We start from the raw sequence: 19,786 nt of genomic DNA on the forward strand, positions 1-19,786 counted from the left end.
GTGAGGAGCAAGTCTGCGTGTTGCCATGCTTGTGTTCACTGGGAGTGAGTGGTGAGGGAGCGCCTAAAAGCAGCTCCCCCTTGTTAGCGGCGAGCTCCTGAAGCATGGGTCAGGCGATTCAAACAGCAAGTAGCGGTGAGAAGCAGGTGGGGGCTCATTTTCAGCCGTTAAGTACAGGTCGCAATCTCGCCACCACGGCCCTCGAGAAACACCCCGCCAATCGCAGCCAAAATGACCCTTATTAATGTTTCCGTTAAATTGTGCTCTATGTCTGCAATTCATGAAATGACTCCGAGTCATGAGGTCAAGGGTTTAATGCTCAGAAACATAGGTGCTACTGCTGAACCAAGGATAAAATGTGCAGCATTCAGCTGCTGCTAATGATCTTGGATATACCTCTTGGTCTTTGGAGCAGCAATAATCTAGGATGACACTTTAGCACAGTACGGAGGTTACAGAGATACCATCTTGTGACTTGAGCCCACAGCCTTGTGAATAAGAGACAAGAGGCGCTACCAACTGAGCCATAATACAAGAATAAACTGTTGACTGGCTTATCTGGCAGAAGGCCTGAAAGGGTTTTCTGGCATTGAAGCTTAATGTACTGACCTAGACAGCTCCAGGAAGGGCTGTCCCAGTTCTTAATGTCTACAGATCAATGTGCAGCAGATGGCATTGCCTCGCTTGTGAAACAATGCCTCTGAAGACAAGTGCAACCTGAGGTGTATAGATAGCAATGCTATTGTCTGTAAGCATCGATTTCTGAGTGATAACAGGTGCAGAGGTGTCTCTGTACCTGAAGGTGTTGACCTAGAAAATCCATGGGGGTGTTGGATTATGGTATAAATATTGGAATGTGCGTCTGTTACCATTCCCATGGGTTTCTGGGGTGACAAACAAAAGCTTTGTGGAATTCCGAGCCATTGGTAGTTGAGGCGGTTACTGACCAGAATTTTCTAAACATGTAGGAGATGCTCAGATTCTGATTAAGAATGGGGGGGAAAAAAATACTATTCTTACCTGACCCTGTGTCAGGGGCCACATGTAATCTTTTTAAAAAGTATTTGTTTTGTTCATCTTCAAAGGTCTTTGCATCCTGCCCTGTAGGTAAGACATGTATGAGACCGAGTGTAATTACACCAACCTGCCGTCAGGTCCCAACTGAAGGCAACAGTATTGAAATTTCTGACTGAGGAGTGGGATTTTACATCACTCGAAATACATTCACTTTCTCAGGGATAAAATCGGGGCATCCTTGACCCCCCCCCCGGCCGCTCACTGTTGGTTGGCCTTTTAGTTGCAGGAAGAGGGCAAATCCTCCCCTCCACAGTGCCATTTCAGAAGCTTTGCCCTTGGCTGAGGATCTGGTGTATCCGAGTCCCTTATGAATGTACGACTTTGCTGGCAGTTCCCTGCCAGAATTAATTTGCGAGTTCACATTTTCAGCCTGTCACCCTTTTCATGAATTGACTCGCCTCTTCCAATTCACACAGCACTAAGGGAATATGGAATAGTTTCCCATTTTTTCATTATGGTTAGCTGCAATTTGCATTGCCAAGACCTCAGGAAATGTAGCTTCAATATTGGAACAATTGTAATAAATATTGAGGTAGGTCAGAAATGTTCCCATCCCAAGTGGAGCAGAAGTACACAGAAAGTAGGGATTGGAGCATTGCCCAACTCATAAGAATTATTGGGACCTGATATGCGTATTTTGATTACAATAATTTGGGTTGTGCCTGCAATAAGGTCATTCCATCTCTCGAAATTGCAGGAAATTCAGGCATGCAGAGTAGGAACATAAGAGCTTTAGGAACAGAAGACCATGTAGCCCCTTGAGAATGTTAAGCCGTCCAATTGGATCATTTCAAATCGACTCAACTCTATTTCTGCACCATGGCTCCATATCTCTTAATACCTAAACCTAAAACCCAACAAGGTCAACATTCCATTAGTGTTTATGGGCGGCACGGTAGCGCAGTGGTTAGCACTGTTGCTTCACAGGGACAGGGTCCCAGGTTCGATTCCCGGCTTGGGTCACTGTTCTCCCAGTGTCTGCGTGGGTTTCTACCGGGTGCTCCGATTTCCTCCCACATGTTCCAAAAGGTATGCTTGTTAGGTGAATTGGACATTGTGAATTCTCCCTCAGTGTACCCGAACAGGTGCTGGAATGTGGCGACTAGGGGCTTTTCAGCAGTGTTAGTGTAAGCCTACCTGTAATGATAAAGATTATTATTTCAATGATGTGTATATTAGGCAACCAATCACTTTTGTGCCATTTAGAAAATATTCCGCTTTATGTTTCTTCTGTCTAAACCTCACACCTGCACATATTGAACTTCATTTGGCATAGTTTTGCCCACTCATTAATCTGGTAATGGCTCTTTGCAACTTCCTGCTCCTATCTCCACACTTACTATCCCTTCCATCTTAGTGTCTGTTGCAAACTTAGATGTACAACTCACTGTTCCTTCTTTCAAATTATTATTAAACATGGTGAAATGTTGAGCATCCAGAACAGATTTCTGCGAAAGTCCACAAGTCACAACCTGGTAGACAGAGTATATACCTTTCATTCCCCACTCCAACTAATTTCTAACCCTGGTCAAAATGCCACAATGTGCTTTCATTCTTACGGGGAGCCATACGTTCCAATTTGCATCTGCCACATGGGAGGCACACACCAAGCTGCAACAAGCTGGAACTTTACTACCCGGGTTTATGAAGAACGACCACTTGAGTAGCATGTTGCTCAGCATCTGTTGAATCATATTCAGACAGAGGTTACCTCCTTAATGAAAGAAGGGGAGGGAAGGGTAAAGGTAAAAACTGGCAGGAACAAAAAGAAATTCAGAAATGTTCAAGCTTTTATAATATGTTATTCATCTGAACACAATTACAGTACTTCACATTTATTGTTTCAATGTTCTCTCTATTGTAGATTTGGTGTTGCAACTCAAAAAGAAGTTTCTGCAGAGACAGTTATTTTGTAGATATTCTGGCTGTACACTGATGTTTATTTCTAGCTAACAAAGGTCTTTGAAGTTCTGCCATTTCCTGCTCACATGGCTGTCTTCCAAAACTCTGATCAAATCACTGTGCATGCATCAATTACTTAAGAATGTAAGACTTTATTTAAAGGTGAAGTATTTATTAATAGGGGTTAACCAACATTGATATCACTAGTACGTCAATCAGTTCACTGCTGTCATCACAACTTCCTTAACTCACCACAAACCATTATTACGATCCCAGACCAGACCCCAACAGTGGCTAGGATACTGGACGAAAACCCCAATATTTTAGTTTACTTGTAAGGCTCTGCAAATGGAATGATTCACTCCAGGCGAAATTGCATGAAGAAATAGAGCTTTGGTATTTTAAAAATAAAATTTTATTATGAATACAATATTAAACATTTTACTCCACACCCGAAAAGAAAAGCTTACTCCTCAAACACCACTACTCAATTTCCCATTAAACAATCAGGAAAGAAACATACAGCTCTCAATCTACCTTACTGTGGGAGAATTGTGGACTCAACATCAGGCAGATCAGAATTCAACTCCTCTCTCCAAGGTTTCTCCACAAAAACTGCCTCTCCAATGCTTTTCAAAATGTCTCTCTGCGTTCCTTGGCTCCACCGTGCAATGACTGAACTGAAAAACAAATTATCTTTGCAGGCTGTAAAGCACATAAACTCCCCAGGGACTTTCCCAGTCAACCACAGTCCATTAGTCCAGACTGAAAACACATTCCTTTGTCAATTTCACCTTCTGGCAGCTAAAAGCACCCAAGCCCTGCAAAACAGAATTATTTTTTTAAAAACATGAGCACTGCAGTCAAACAAACTTTATCACAGGCTTTTAACCTTCAAATTGCCGAATACTTACGAGTCTAATATTCCTAAAGTCTTCCAGTCGTCATATCATGGGCGGTACAGGGTGGGAAGTGCTACTTGAAGCAATACTCACGGAAAATGCTGCAAGTGCTCGGGAGACATTTTGCTGCAAAATTATTAAAGTTTAGCTAGTTAAATAATTTTTAAAAACTAGTAGCTGCACAACTTTATGAATTCGTAAGATCCTTTCAATACATGGGAATCCTTTTGGTAGTTGCGCTCTAGATAGGGGAAGAAAACCAGTAGAAATGGGAGGAAGGCACAAACAGGTCTGCAACTGCAGGTGGACCTGTTAGAAGGAGGCAAGATCATAGGAATTCTTATTCTCACAACAAATAAATTAGGTTCAGGACTATGTATCTGCAATTTTCTGAGGAGCTGTGTATAAGGAGGTTGTGCTGCCCTGAGGGAAACCATCAGAGTTATCTCGCCACTTGCAACAAGATCTGCTACCCATGGCAAAAGCTGGTACTGCATTAATTGTTTCTCTCAAAGTCACTGCAGCCTGAACTTCTTTGCCTCCGACACCTTCCAGCATACAACAAGGTTTAAAAAATATATTTATTTATTCATGAGATGTGGCTTCGCTGGCGAGGGCAGCATTTATTTCCCATCCTTAATTTCCCTTGAGAAGGTGCTGATGAAAAGCTTCCTTGAACCGCTGCAGTCCATGTGGTACAGGTACACCCACACAGTGCAGTTAGGAAGGGAATTCTTGGGTTTTGATCCAGCAACAATGAAAGACCCACAATATAATTCCAAGTCAGGATGGTGTTTGGCTTGGAGGTGGTGATGTTTCCATGCATCTGCTGCCCCTGTCCTTCTAGCTAGTCACGGTCGAAGATTTTGGAGGTGCAGTCGAAGGAGCCTTGGTGAGTTGCCATGCTTCTACCGTGTCGGTTGTGGAGGAAATGAAGGTTTAAGATGGGGGATAGGGTGCCAGTCAAGCGCTGCAGTGTCCTGGAAGGTATTGAGCTTCTTGAATGATGTTGCCGCTGTACTCAGTGGGTTGTGCCTTATATGGCTGGTCCAGTTCAGTTTCTGGTCAATGGTAACCTCAGGATATTGATAGTGGGGACTCGCCGATGGTAATGCCATTGAATGTCAATGGGAAATGGTTAGCTTCTCTCTTGTTGGAGATACTCATTGCCTGGCGCTTGTGGCACGAATGTTACTTGTCAGCCCAAGCCTGAATATTGTCCAGGTCTTTATGTAGAGTTGCAAATGGTGCTGAACACTGTGCACTCATCTGCAAACATTTGCATTTCTGACTTTATGATGGTCATTGATGAAGCAGCTGAAGATGGTTGAGCCTTGGACATTAGCCTGAGGAACTCCAACAGCAATGTCCTGACACAGAGGTGATTGACCCCCAAAAACCACAAAGATCTTTCTTTGTGCCACATACGGCTTCAGTTAGTGGAGGAGTTCTCTCAATTCCCATTGACTTCAGTTTCACTAGGGGTCTTTGATACCACACTTGGTCAAATGTTGCCTTGATGGAGGAGTCACTCTTAATCTCACTTCTTGAATTCAGCTCTTTTGTCCATGTTTGTGCCAAGGCTGTAATGCGTTCAGGAGCTGGGTGGCAAAATCCAAATTGAGTATCAGTCAGCAAGATATAGGAACATAAAATTTCAGCTGAACAATCTCTGCTTCCCCACATCTAGTGCTCCCATAAAGTGATTCTTTAGCATGGGAGGTGGTGCTGTTACAGCTGGGAAAAGGATCCTTGGGATCCTCGTGGTCAGCGACCTCTAGGAGTTCATGCTGAGCTGCAAATTAGTGGCTGCTGAGTAAGTCAGAGTCAACTGGTGTTTATGGGACAAGAGTGGTTCGTTGAAGGTGTTGGCGAGAGAGTAGATATGCTGTCACCCTAATGGAGGACAACATGTTCTAGTCCCATTCTACAAAGCCTTTGCTATTGGGCTACAGATTTGTACATGCACTGATCTGTGGAAGAATAGTCTAGGAATATATGATCTGATGGAAATTTCTATCCCGTTGGTCCTCAACTGGTCAAAGGTGACAGAGAGGAGAGCCTGAAAGATGCGAACACTGGTGCCTGCCACTTGCAAAAGTCTATTTATGGCGTGTGCCAATACTGCACACACACTACATGCTGGTAGAGGGGTCCTGCACAATTACCCATGTTTTGGGCACCCTTTCGAAAACAGTCTGACACATTCATCAATGACCTGAGCATATTTCTCTTTTAAAGCTGTGCAGCTGTAGTCTGTTCCTATCTCCCAGCAGAGCTAAGACCGAGGTCTGCTCTCAGATGATCCTTTTTCCTAGGCTACCCTTTCCACTTCTTCAGCTCACAAGTGCTCGGAGTTCAGTTCATGGTAGCGAAGACTGTTGTTAGTCTTTTGTTGTTAAATATCAGATTTCAGGACGGCACGGTGGCGCAGTGGTTAGCACTTGTAGTTTTTACCTCACCACTATTCTTAGAATTCCCCCTATACCAAAAAAGGGCCGATTTATTCTAAATGGTGAGCAGGGATTCTCCTTCCCCGACTCCTACGCAGACTTTGGCGGATGCTATTCGGGTCAAACTAGTGTTTCAAGTTATCCCCCGGTATAACCCGTATCTTCGTAGAAGAATTTTATCTACTTACCACTTAGTAACTTACACACGGGTCCAGCTTGCTAAGTTAAGTAAAGTAAACTTTAAAGAGAAAATAATAACCACTCTTTCAGGTTATCAATTTGAATTTAACTTTATTTTCAAGTTAAAAGAGAATAACTAATTTTACAGAAAGGTAGAAAGATCTTTTCCTGTTCGGACCAGTTGCAGACTTTCAAGTCTCGCTTGGCAATCAGGCTTCTTTAACTTTTGGTCTTCTGCTGAGTTCTCTGGGCTGCTCGGTCTATCGATGTTGCTTGTCCCATTACCGAGGAAGGTGCTCTTCTGATTATCTGCTCATTATCCCCAGTTTTTATAGCCATTTGGGGCCCCTTAACCTTTGAACCTGGCACCCTTCAGTCTGTCTGCATGACATTTGGTAGGCTAAATTTTAGCAGTTTAGAAGCGTGGTTGTGCTTGTAGAGATAGTGCAGTTTCATCCTCCCTAGCTCGCCATCCTTAACTGCATTTTTCTCGCTTTGCTTGACATGTCATGAATTTATGTGCCTTAGTTCGCACTCTTTTGGTTTCATGTCTTTTCTGATGCACTTTTTCTCTGATTCGACTCAGGTCATCTTCAGGTTAAGATAATGTCATGTTAGTGTTATCCCCCCTGACTCTAACTTTATCTGCTTTGGCCATCTTCAAAAGGTTTCAACTTCAAATGTGATGTAGTTATAATGTTACCTTGTCACCATTTAGTTTCCTCAATTTATTAATCAGTTGTTTCATTTTATTACTTTTCACACTTTAACATTTGTTCCTTATCTTGTACTTTTGATTCTGGCTGCTTTTCCTAATTGTTCAATTAAGTAACTTCTTACTAAAGGTTTGTGAGATACTGTTCCTTTTCATATAACTTTAAGAGTTTTTAAGTCAATCAAATGTATTTTCTAACTTTGTGAATTAAAATGAAGCTCCTATCTGTTTTCATCCCTGTCTGTGAAGTTGTCTTTCAAAACAGGCTGCTGCTGTTAACCCCTTGTGGGACTTCTCCTTTTCATTTAAACGCCTTAGGTATTCTTAGTGTTATTTTCATGTTTCAAATTTCATATTCTTCCAAGTTTTCACAACACACTGCTGTCTTATGGCTCCAAGGATTGGATTCGATCCTGGCCCCAGGTCACTGTCCATGTGGAGTTAGCACATCCCCCCCCCCAGTGTTTATGTGGGTCTCACCCCCACAACCCAAAAAGATGTGCAGGGTCAGTGGATTGGCCACTCTTTTGAGGTCAACCAAATAGATGGAAGGAAACAAATGTAGGGACAAAGCAAAAAGGGCCGCTCCTGTTAGGGGCATTGCCCAAACGTAACAAAGATCAACGGAAACTTAAAATCAAATGAGAGTGCAATTAAAGGGGCAATAAAGCACTCCACCCCCTGTGGGGCCCACCGGGCATGGAAGGCCTCAATGGTGCCTGTGGACACCACATGCTCCCTTTTTAGGGACACCTGGCCATGAATGTAGTCGCAAGAGAGGGGCCGACAGTCTGGTCAGACGAGCCCCTCCCACAAAACTCTGCAAGCATTCTTGCTGGACGGATCTGGGGAGAAGAGGGTGATGTAGGAGCTTCGGATTTGGGCCCTGACTTCCTCCAGATTCAAGATGAGGGACCCATCATCGGCCAGCAGCAAAGGAGTTTCTGACGGACCCTACGCCTTTTTCCAGCGAGTAAAAGGGGGAGCCGCGGTCCATGTCCGTCCGTGAGGATCTTTCTTCAAGCAAAAGTTCACTCATCTTGGCACCATCGCCGTACGCGCCGTGGGACCTGATAGGTTGTAGGTCCTGCACCGTGCCCTTTTTCTCTCCGTACACCAGCCGCAAGGCCGGGTCCTCATTGGATTGACCGACTCCGGGTCGAGCACGTCCTTCTTCAACTCCCCAACCCTGGATTTCCGTCTCTTTATCGACGTCCTGGCTGGAGTCAGGATGGAGAGTCCGCCAGACGTCCACCACTGCACGACAGCCGCACCGGGTACCAAGATGATCCTTTGTCCTGAGGGTGCAATTAAACGCCCCCCCCCCCACCCCCGGCCAGGACGATGCGCTCGCCCATGGCGATGGTGCCAGGATGAGTGGACATTTGCTCGAAGAAAGTCGCCTGCTGCTGGCCAGCCTGGGGAGCACCTCTCCCTCCACCTCGCGGACCGTCAGGTGCAGCAACCGGCCTGGCACTGTCTCTTGACCCTCAAGAACTCCGGTTGAAAATGTTTGGCTAACAAGATAACCACCCCACCTAAACGTGAGGTCAGGTGACTCATGTAGACCCCCCCCACTCGCCATGTGGCTTTGTCTCACGGAGTTGTGTGGGTTTCTTGCAGGAAGCATGGCACATACTTTCCGTCCCGGATGACCCTCCGGGCAGTCGCCATCTGGGATTGAGTACCCTGCCACATTTGAGTGTGGAGGACTGTACGGACCCACCAACTAACCCTGGATCTGCCTCGATCCCACACCCCAGATGTTGACAGACGGTTCCTAGTGTGCTCCTCTCAGGATTTCGGGCCAGAGAGAGGTGGTGGCTCAGCCCTGCTCCTCTTGCGGAGCCGGGCCACAGGACAGATCCGGGATCAATTCCGGGAAAAGCTCCAGAATGGAGATTGAGGCGCCCGGTGTCGGAGGTTGGGGCGGAGAGGGAGGACCTTGCACGCCACCACTGCCCAATGACCCTTAGGTCAGGGATCTGCCCAGCCCTCCGACGTGGTGAAAACGAACGCCTTCGGGGTGCAAAATTGCACCGGGTGAAACGAGCCCTCTGGGGTCCCACTTGCAACCGGCCCTGAGGTGTCCTGATGGAGAGGGCTGAGACAGCTCAGGGGTGAATATATGCTTCTCTTTTTCAGTATTCTTTTTAAAAAAAAATATGTTTATTCAGATTTCTCCAACAAAATTTTTAACAAACCCCCCCATAACAAAAAGAAAAACAAACACAACAATCGAAAATAATACAAAACTTATACATTGGGTTTCCCCCATATACAGTAACCCCCCCCATATGACATTCAAAGGTACCCTTGGGGAAGCCCCCCCCCCACCCAAATACCCCCCCCCCCCCCCGCCCTTGGGTTGCTGCTGACCTCCTCCTAACGCTCCGCGAGATAGTCTAGGAACGGTTGCCACCGCCTGAAGAACCCCTGCGCAGACCCTCTCAAGGCAAACTTTATCCTCTCCAGCTTGATGAACCCTGCCATGTAATTTATCCAGGCTTCCACACTGGGGGGCTCCCCGTCCTTCCATAATAGCAAGATCCACCGCCGGGCTACCAGGGACGCAAAGGCCAGGATACCGGCCTCTTTCGCCTCCTGCACTCCCGGCTCGTCCGTTACCCCAAATAATGCCAACCCCCAGCTCGGCTTGACCTGGACTTTCACCACCTTGGACATAGTCCTCGCGAAACCCCTCCAGAACCCATCCAGTGCCGGGCACGACCAGAACAAGTGGACGTGATTTGCCGAGCTTCCCGAGCACCTCCCACATCTGTCCTCTACCCCAAAGAACCTACTCAACCTCACCCCTGTCATATGCGCTCTATGAGTAATCTTGAATTGTATTAGGCTGAGCCTGGCGCAAGAGGAAGAGGAATTAACCCTACTCAGGGCATCAGCCCACAGACCCTCATCTATCCCCTCCCCAAGCTCCTCCTCCCACTTGCCCTTTAACTCCTCTACCAAGGCCTCCTCCTCTTCTTTCAGCTCCTGATAGATCGCTGAAACCTTGCCTTCCCCAACCCATACGCCCGAAATCACCCTGTCCTGAATCCCCTGTGCCGGGAGCAACGGTAAATCCCTCACCTGCCGCCTCACAAACGCCCTCACTTGCATATACCTGAATGCATTTCCCGGGGGTAACCCAAACTTCTTCTCCAGCGCCCCTAGGCTCGCAACGTCCCATCTATAAACAGGTCCCCCATTCTTCTAATCCCTGCCCGATGCCAGCTCCGAAACCCCCATCCATCCTTCCCGGGACGAACCGATGGTTCTCCCGAATCGGGGACCAAATCGAGGCTCCTACCTCGCCCCTATGCCGTCTCCACTGCCCCCAGATCTTCAACGTTGCCGCCACCACTGGACTCGTGGTGTACCTTGTCGGCGAGAGCGGCAGCGGTGCCGTCACCAGCGCCCTCAGGCTCGTGCCCACGCAGGACGTCATCTCCAACCTCTTCCACGCCGCCCCCTCTCCCTCTATTACCCACTTACGGATCATCGCCACGTTGGCTGCCCAATAACAGCTGCACAGATTCGGCAGCGCCAGCCCTCCCCTGTCCCTGCTACGCTCCAGAAACACCCTCTTTACCCTCGGGGTCTTATTTGCCCACACGAAACCCATGATGCTCCTACCTACCCGTTTAAAAAAGGCCTTGGTAATCATAATGGGAAGGCACTAGAACACAAAGAGAAACCTCGGGAGGACCATCATTTTAACCAATTGTACCCTGCCCGCTAGCGAGAGTGGCAGCACATCCCATCTTTTGAAATCTTCCTCCACCTGTTCCACCAACCGTGTCAAATTGAGCTTGTGCAGGGCCCCCCAACTCCCAGCCACCTGGATCACCAAGTACCGAAAGCTCCTTTCCGCCCTCTTCAATGGTAGGTCGTCTATCCCCCTTCCCTGGTCCCCTGGATGCACCACAAAGAGCTCACTTTTCTCCATGTTGAGGTTATATTCCGAGAAGTCCCCAAACTCCCTTAGGATCCACGTGACCTCCACCATCCCCTCCACTGGATCTGCCACACACAGCAACAGGGTGTCCGCATACAGCGACACCCGATGTTCCTCTCCCCCTCGGACCAGTGCCCTCCATTTCCTGGACATGGCCAAAGGCTCAATTGCCAATGCAAACAATAAGGGGGACAGGGGGCACCCCTGCCTCGTCCCTCGGTACAGCTGAAAGTACTCCGACCTCCGCCGATTCGTAGCCACACTCGCCACCGGGGCTCTATATAGCAGCCTGATCCAGCTGATGAACCCCTCGGAACCCAAACCTCCTCAACACTTCCCAAAGATACTCCCACTCCACCCGGTCGAAGGCCTTCTCCGCGCCCATAGCTGCCACTACCTCCACTTCTCCCTCCACCGATGGCATCATAATCACATTGAGGAGCCTCCGCACATTAGTGTTTAGCTGCCTGCCCTTTACAAATCCTGTCTGGTCCTCATGGATCACCCCCGGGCCACAGTTCTCAATTCTCGTAGCCAGCACTTTTGCCAGCAACTTAGCATCCACATTGAGGAGCGAGATCGATCTATACAACCCACATTGCAGTGGGTCCTTGTCCCGCTTCAGGATCAGAGAGATCAACTCCCCGTACATTGTCGGGGGCAGGGTCCCCCCCTCCCTTGCCTCATTGAAAGTCCTCACTAGCAACGGGCCTAGCAGGTCCACATATTTCCTATAAAACTCGACCGGGAATCCATCTGGCCCCGGGGCCTTCCCCGCCTGCATGTTCCCCAATCCTTTAACCAGCTCCTCCAGCCCAATTGGCGCCCCAAACCAGCCAGCTCCTGCTCCTCCACCCTCGGGAACCTCAGTTGATCCAAAAATTGTCGCATCCCCTCTTCCCCCGCTGGGGGCTCAGATCTGTACAGCTCCTTATAGAAGTCCTTGAATACCTCATTTACTCTCACCGCACCGTATTCCCCCCGCTATCCTTAACTTCACCTATCTCCCTCGCTGCCTCCCTCTTACGAAGCTGGTGTGCCAGCATCGGGCTTGCCTTCTCCCCATACTCGTACGTCGCCCCCTGTGCTTTCCTCCACTGTGCCTCTGCTTTCCCTGTGGTCAACAGGTCGAACTCCGTCTGGAGGCTCGGCCGCTCCCTGAGTAGTCCATCCTGGGAGGCCTCTGCATATCTCCTGTCCACCCTTAAGATCTCCCCCGCCAACCTCTCCCTCTCCCTGCCCTCTCTCTTCTCCCTGTGGGCCCTGATGGAGATTAACTCTCCCCTGACCACCGCCTTCAACGCCTCTCAGACTACCCCCACCTGCACCTCTCCGTTGTCATTGGTCTCTAAATATCTCTCAATGCACCCCCGCACCCTCCTCATCCGCCAATAATCCCACATCAAGACGCCACAGCGGGCGCTGATCCCTCTCCTCTCCTAACTCCAGCTCCACCCAGTGCGGGGCGTGGTCTGAGATGGCTATGGCCGAATACTCCATTCCTTCCACTTTCGGGATTAGCGCCCTACTCAAAACAAAAAAATCTATCCGGGAGTAGGCTCTATGTACATGGGAAAAGGGGCCAGGGGCCTAGCAAACCTCCATGGATCCACTGCCCGCTTCCCCACCAGTATTGCAACCCCTCTGTTCTTCGCATCCAGCCCCGAATGGAATACCTGTCCTACCCATCCCTTTCTCAGCCTGACCTGATCTGCCACCTTCAAATGTGTCTCCTGAAGCATGGCCACGTCTGCCTTCAGTCCCTTTAAGTGCGCGAACACCCGGGCCCCCTTAACCGGCCCATTCAGGCCCCTCACATTCCAAGTTATCAGCCGGATTGTGGGGCTGCTCCTCCCCCCCCCCGCTTGCCGACTAGCCATCTCCTTTTCTAGGCCAGTCACGTGCTCGCACCTCCAGTCCCCCAGATGGCGGACCCCCGCCCCGACCACCTCTCCTATTTCCAGTTCCCCTTTGGCCAATGCAGCAGCAACCCTATACCCCCCTCTCCTCCCCCCCCGCTAGGTCCACATCTGGCTCTTTTGCTCCCCCCATAACACTCCCGTAAGTCAGCTGATTCCTGCTGACCCCGGCCTCTCCCGCCATTCCCTCGACCCCCCCAGTGTGGGAATCCCCCCTCCCCCTCCTCCCTGGCAATAAGTGTGCGCTCCTCTCCAGTACCGCCCCCCCCCCCCCCTCCAACCCCCACCCCCGTCCTTCCCTAGCGCGGGAAAAAGCTCCTTTTGCGGCCCTACCCCATCCCCGGGCCTCCACTCCCCCTCTTCCCTCGTGGGGGTCTGCCCCTCCAACGCCCACACTCTCCCACAGTCTCCCCATCAAATCCCTTCGCCCATCCCCATCCAGCACCCAACCAAGGGAACATTCCCTAAGCGTAGTTAAAACCATATATACAGCAAACATCCCCCCCACAACAACAAACCCTCAATTTGAGTCCAACTTTTCAGTCTGTATAAAGCTCCAAGCCTCATCAGGCGTTTCAAAATAGTGGTGCCAATCCTGGAACGTGGCCCACAATCGCGCTGGCTGCAGCATCCCGAACTTCACCCCCTTCCGATGGAGCACCGCCTTAGCCTGATTAAAGCCAGCTCTCTTCTTGGCCACCTATGCACTCCAGTCCTGGTAGATTCGGATCTCCGTGTTCTCCCACCTGCTGCTCCGCTCTTTCTTGGCCCATCTCAAGACACACTCTCTGTCCATAAAGTGGTGAAACCTCACCACTACAGCTCTTGATGGCTCGTTGGCCTTGGGTCTCCTTGCTAGGACCCGGTGCGCCCCATCTAGCTCCAGGGGCCTCGGGAAGGCTCCCGCACCCATCAGCGAATTGAGCATCGTGCTCACATATGTCCTGGCATCGGGCCCCTCCACTCCTTCAGGGAGACCCAGAATCCGAAGATTCTTCCTCCTCGACCTGTTCTCCAGGTCCTCAAATCTTTCCGCCCACCTCTTGTGCAGCGCCTCGTGTGCTCCACCTTCACCGCCAGTCCCAAGATCTCGTCCTCGTTCTCCGAGGCTTTTTGCCGCACCTCTCGGATCGCCGCCCCTTGGGCCTTCTGGGTCTCCACTAGCTTCTCAATCGCCGCCTTCATTGGTGCCAGCATTTCGGTTTTCAGCTCCTCAAAGCAGCGTTTAAGAAACCCCTGCTGCTCCTGCGACCACTGCGCCCATGCTGCTTGGTCTCCGCCCGCCGCCATCTTGCTTTTTCTCCCTCTCACTTTTCGCTGCTCCAAGATCCCTTTTTTCACCGCTCCACGCCTGGTCTGATCCATATACTCCATAGACAAGGTCGGGGGGACCTTGCTGTCACCTTCCCACACTGGAAGCCATCGAACAATTGCCGTTGGGGCCCCTCTAGAGAGCCCAAAAGTCCGTTCCCGGCAGGAGCTGCCGAACGTGTGACCTATCTAGGCATGGCCGCAACCGGAAGTCTTTTTCAGTATTCTTGAGGGGTGGGGTGTGATGTCGAGGGGCAGGGATTGGCGCGTCACCCTCTCCGCACCAGGGGGATGGCCACAATGTTTTTCTCCCCCCTCCAAGGAGTGGTGCCATTACAGGCGTCAATGGGCCTGGATGAGGTGGAGCGTCCGTGGGGCTAGCAATTTCAGGAGCCCCCCCGAGCCAGTCTTCTGGGGCGCTGGTTTCTCCAGGCCAATCCCCTCCTCACCTTTTTACGGGTCTTGTGGCCTGGTGGATGCCTTCCCTCCAGCAGCCAGTGGTGGGGTGGTAACATCAGTGGAGGGAGAGGGACAGAGGTGATCAGCCCTCTCAGCCATCAGGAAAAACACAACTTTCCCGTACATGCAAGAGGTGGCTACAAGGGCCCCGAACGCACGCCTCTATGGTCATGGCGGGGTGAGCGTAACACTTGACCCCGAGCTTCCGGTATGTGCCTGAGGGGGGCATTCTTCAGGCCAAAAGGGAGCGGCACCACCTCGGAATGTACGTCCCGCAGTAGATGGAGGTGGGGGAGAAGAAGCTCTGTAGGGAGATAAGGCGATGATGCCACCGCCCCCACGTAGGTGACTTTAGTCAGCCCTGTCACCGGCGTCAATGGAGTGGCCTTTAGGGCAAGTGCCACACACCCCCTGATGTGGGCTTTCTCGTGATCTTAAAATAAACGGGAGGGGGGATGGGACTTAAGTGGCGGAGGACCCTCTTGAGACCCACCACTGAGAGGGCCATACTTTCAAATGCCCCGCCTTACCTCCCTTCGGAGCTCCTCCTTCCCCACCTCCATCTATTGGGGGATGAGAAGAGAGAGGTGGGATTCTGCAGAGGAACAAGGAAAGGAAGGAGAGAGAGAGAAAGGGACATAGTGGGAAGAGGATGATGGCGGTACAGAAGGGCGAGGCACCGAGGATGGGCTGGTGTCTGTGATGGGAGATTCCTGTGAAGCTGGAGAGTAGGAGGATAGGGGAGACCATAAGACTAAGTAGATCTTCAGCCTGGGAGGGGCTCAACAAATACAGTCTGTATTCCCACCCGAGGACGACCAGACTGTTGGAAAGTAGATGTTGGTGTGCGAGGTCTTCAGCCCGGAAGGGGCCCGGCAAACACACCGTCCGTGTTCCCAACTTTGAACGACCACATTGATGAAAAATTAGAGGTCGTCCCTGTTGAAAGTTGCTCGTTTGCGAGGTCTTCAGCAGGAGGAGCTCAGCAAACACACCGTCTACTAAATCCCCCTGCCCTGGGACGAGCACACATGATAAAAGAAGAAAAAGGCTTCGTCCTCGCTGAAGGCAGTTGTTGATGGGTGGGAGGACCGGTCCGGGCAGGGCCCTAAACCCGGCAGTGGTTTCGCTCTCACCTTTGTCTTGAAGTTGTCTTCTTCTTCTCCTTCCTTCCCGCCTCCCTCCAGTCAGCTCAGCAACAAACAGCACTGGGAACAGGCAGCAAACTGATGAGCAACAGAGAGCAGCAGCCACTCTCCACCATAGCAACAACTCCAAAGTCTGCATTGTAGGTGCCTGCTTCGGATTGGCCCCATATTTAGAAAAATAAAAAAGAATATCAGATTTCATGCTGGTTGAAGAAAAATCAACTAATTGTATCTTTTGTAAACCTCTCAAATCCAACTTGGGCAGCACGGTAGCTCCAGAGTCCCAGGTTTGATTCCCAACTTGGGTCACTGTCTGTTTGGAGTCTGCACGTTCTCCCCGTGTCTGCGTGGGTTTCCTCCCACAAGTCCCGAAAGATCTGCTGTTCGGTAATTTGGACATTCTGAATTCTCCCTCTGTGTACCCAAACAGGTGCCGGAATGTGGCGACTAAGGACTTTTCACAGTAACTTGTTAATGTAAGCCTACTTGTGATAATAAAGATTAATTATTGTTCAGGGCGTTGCTTTCTGAGCATGGGTAAGAGGATGTGGTGGTGAATCTTGGGGAGGGTTGTCACCCTCCATCAATGTTGTTGTATGGTCTGAGTATTTTCAATGACCTGGGGGGAAAAAGAGGGTTAGCCTGTAATGGTGAGTGTAAACAGTGGCAGAAGGGTGGCAGCTCCAGCTTGCCCTGCTGTGTGTGTTTGCGAGCTAAGCTGTCTCCAATACTCGCTCTTCACTCTGCCAATAATGTTGAGGGCGCTGTGGGTCCTTTAAGTTTGCGATATGGCAGGGTCGTCTCCTGAGGTCACCCTGTTGGGAGTTTTCTATAGGCCTCCGAAAAGTTCCAGAGATGTAGAGATAAAGATTGCAAAGATGATTCTACATAGGAGCGAAAGTAACAGGGTAGTTGTTATGGGGGAACTTTAACTTTCCAAATATTGACTGGAAACGCTATAGTTCAAGTACTTTAGATGGGTCTGTTTTTCTCCAATGTGTGCAGGAGGGTTTCCTGACACAGTATGTAGATAGGCCAATGAGAGGCGAGGCCAAATTGGATTTGGTACTGGGTAATGAACCAGGACAGGTGTTAGATTTGGAGGTAGGTGAGCACTTTGGTGATAGTGACCACAATTGGGTTACGTTTACTTTAGCGATGGAAAGGGATAGGTATATACCGCAGGACAAGAGTTATAGCTGGGGAAAAGACAATTATGATGCGATAAGGCAAGACTGAGGATGCATCGGATGGCGAGGAAAACTGCAGGGTATGGGCACAATTGAAATGTGGAGCATGTTCAAGGAACAGCTACTGCGTGTCCTTGATAAGTATGTACCTGTCAGGGAGGGAGTGGTCGAGCAAGGGAACCGTGGTTTACTAAAGTAGTTGAATCACTTGCCAAGAGGAAGAAGGAGGCTTATGTAAAGATGAGATGTGAAGGTTCAGTTAGGGCACTTGAGTTACAAGTTAGCCAGGAAGGACCTAAAGAGATAGGTAAGAACAGCCAGGAGGGGACATGAGAAGTCCTTGGCAGATAGGATCAGGGAAAACCCCAAAGCTTTCTATAGATTTGTCAGGAATAAAAGAATGACTAGGGCAAGAGTAGGGCCAGTCAAGGACAGTAGTGGGAAGTTGTGCGTGGAGTCCGAGGAGATAGGAGAGGCGCTAAATGAATATTTTTTGTCAGTATTCACATGGGAAAAAGACAATGTTGTTGAGGAGAATACTGAGATACAGACTACTAGACTAGACAGAATTGAGGTTCATAAGGAGGTGTTAGCAATTCTGGAAAGTGTGAAAATAGATAAGTCCCCTGGGCCGGATAGGATTTATCCTAGGGTTCTCTGGGAAGCTAGGATGGAGATTGCAGAGCCTTTGGCTTTGATCTTTATGTCGTCATTGTCTACAGGAATAGTGCCAGAAGACTGGAGGATAGCAAATGTTGTCCCCTTGTTCAAGAAGGGGAGTAGAGACAACCCCGGTAACTATAGACCAGTGAGCCTTACTTCTGTTGTGGGCAAAGTCTTGGAAAGGATTATAATAGATAGGATTTATAATCATCTAGAAAGGAATAATTTGATTCGGGATAATCAACACGGTTTTGTGAAGGGTAGGTCGTGCCTCACAAACCTTATTGAGTTCTTTGAGAAGGTGACCAAACAGGTGGATGAGGGTAAAGCAGTTGATGTGGTGTACATGGATTTCAGTAAAGCGTTTGATAAGGTTCCCCACGGTAGGCTATTGCAGAAAATACAGAAGCATGGGATTGAGGGTGATTTAGCGGTTTGGATCAGAAATTGGCTAGCTGTAAGACAGAGGGTGGTGGTTGATGGGAAATGTTCAGCCTGGAGTTCAGTTACTAGTGGTGTACCACAAGGATCTGTTTTGGGGCCACTGCTGTTTGTTATTTTTATAAATGACCTGGAGGAGAGCGTAGAAGGATGGGTGAGTAAATTTGCGGATGACACTAAAGTCGGCGGAATTGTCGACAGTGCGGAAAGATGTTGCAGGTTAGAGGGACATAGATAAGCTGCCGAGCTGGGCTGAGAAGTGGCAAATGGAGTTTAATGCAGAAAAGTGTGAGGTGATTCATTTTGGAAGGAGTAACGGGAATACAGAGTACTGGGCTAATGGTAGGATTCTTGGTAGTGTGGATGAGCAGAGTTCTCGGTGTCCATGTACATAGATGCCTGAAAGTTGCCACCCAGGCTGATAGGGTTGTTAAGAAGGCGTACGGTGTGTTAGCTTTTATTGGTAGAGGGATTGAGTTTTGGAGCCATGAGGTCATGTTGCAGCTGTACAAAACTCTGGTGCGGCCGCATTTGGAGTATTGCGTGCAGTTCTGGTCGCTGCATTATAGGATGTGGAAGCATTGGACAGTGTGCAAAGGAGATTTACCAGGATGTTGCCTGGTATGGAGGGATGATCTTATGAGGAAAGGCTGAGGGACTTGTGGCTGTTTTCGTTAGAGAGAAGGTTAAGAGGTGCCTTAATAGAGGCATACAAGATGATCAGAGGATTAGATAGGGTGGACAGTGAGAGCTTTTTTCCTCGGATGGTGATGGCTAGTACGAGGGGCCATAGCTTTAAATTGAGGGGAGATAGATATAGGACAGTTGTCAGAGGTAGGTTCTTTACTCAGAGAGTAGTAAGGGTGTGGAATACCCTGCCTGCAACAGTAGTGGAGTCGCCAACACTAAGGGCATTTAAATGGTCATTGGATAAACATATGGATGCTAATGGAATAGTGTAGACGGGCTTTAGATTGGTTTCACAGGTGGGCGCAACATTGAGGGCCGAAGGGCCTGTACTGCGCTGTAATGTTCTATTGTTTTGACATTGATTGTGACCATCTGCAATTTCCTGGTACCAGCAGTGGACGAGACTGTTGGTGCTCTGGTCACTAGATGGTGCTGAAAAACGCTTATGGTTTGATGGTAGCGAGGATTGTTACTCTATTCAGATTTTTTGCTGATTGAAGAAACAGACCATAACTACTGTGCGCGTTTTAAAATATAGTAACTTGAATATTGGTATAGAAAGAAACGCATTACATTGTGGACATGATGGACCAATCCCTCGGTTGATTTTATTGCACTAAAAATATTCATACCTTAAGTGTTTAATAGTCAATATCCTGTCCTCGGTTGTGAATGAATAATTAATTGATGCAATTCGAATGAAGACATTAAACCGCGGGATTAAAACCCATCTGAATTATTATCGATAAACACTACGGTTTAACCTGTACTGTTC

At 49.1% G+C, this 19,786-nt stretch overlaps 1 long non-coding RNA gene across 1 annotated transcript; it reads right to left on the reverse strand.

Moving 5' to 3' along the window:
• Positions 1-3,371: 3,371 nt before the first annotated feature.
• On the reverse strand, positions 3,372-6,930 carry LOC140411659 (uncharacterized). The gene is made up of 2 exons (XR_011940936.1): positions 6,523-6,930; positions 3,372-5,482 (listed from the first exon to the last, which is right to left on the reverse strand). It is a non-coding gene; the product is annotated as an uncharacterized lncRNA (long non-coding RNA).
• Between the last annotated feature and the right edge of the window lie 12,856 nt (positions 6,931-19,786).

Source organism: Scyliorhinus torazame, chromosome 4 (assembly GCF_047496885.1).
Source record: "Scyliorhinus torazame isolate Kashiwa2021f chromosome 4, sScyTor2.1, whole genome shotgun sequence".
NCBI classification, from domain to species: Eukaryota; Metazoa; Chordata; class Chondrichthyes; order Carcharhiniformes; family Scyliorhinidae; genus Scyliorhinus; species Scyliorhinus torazame.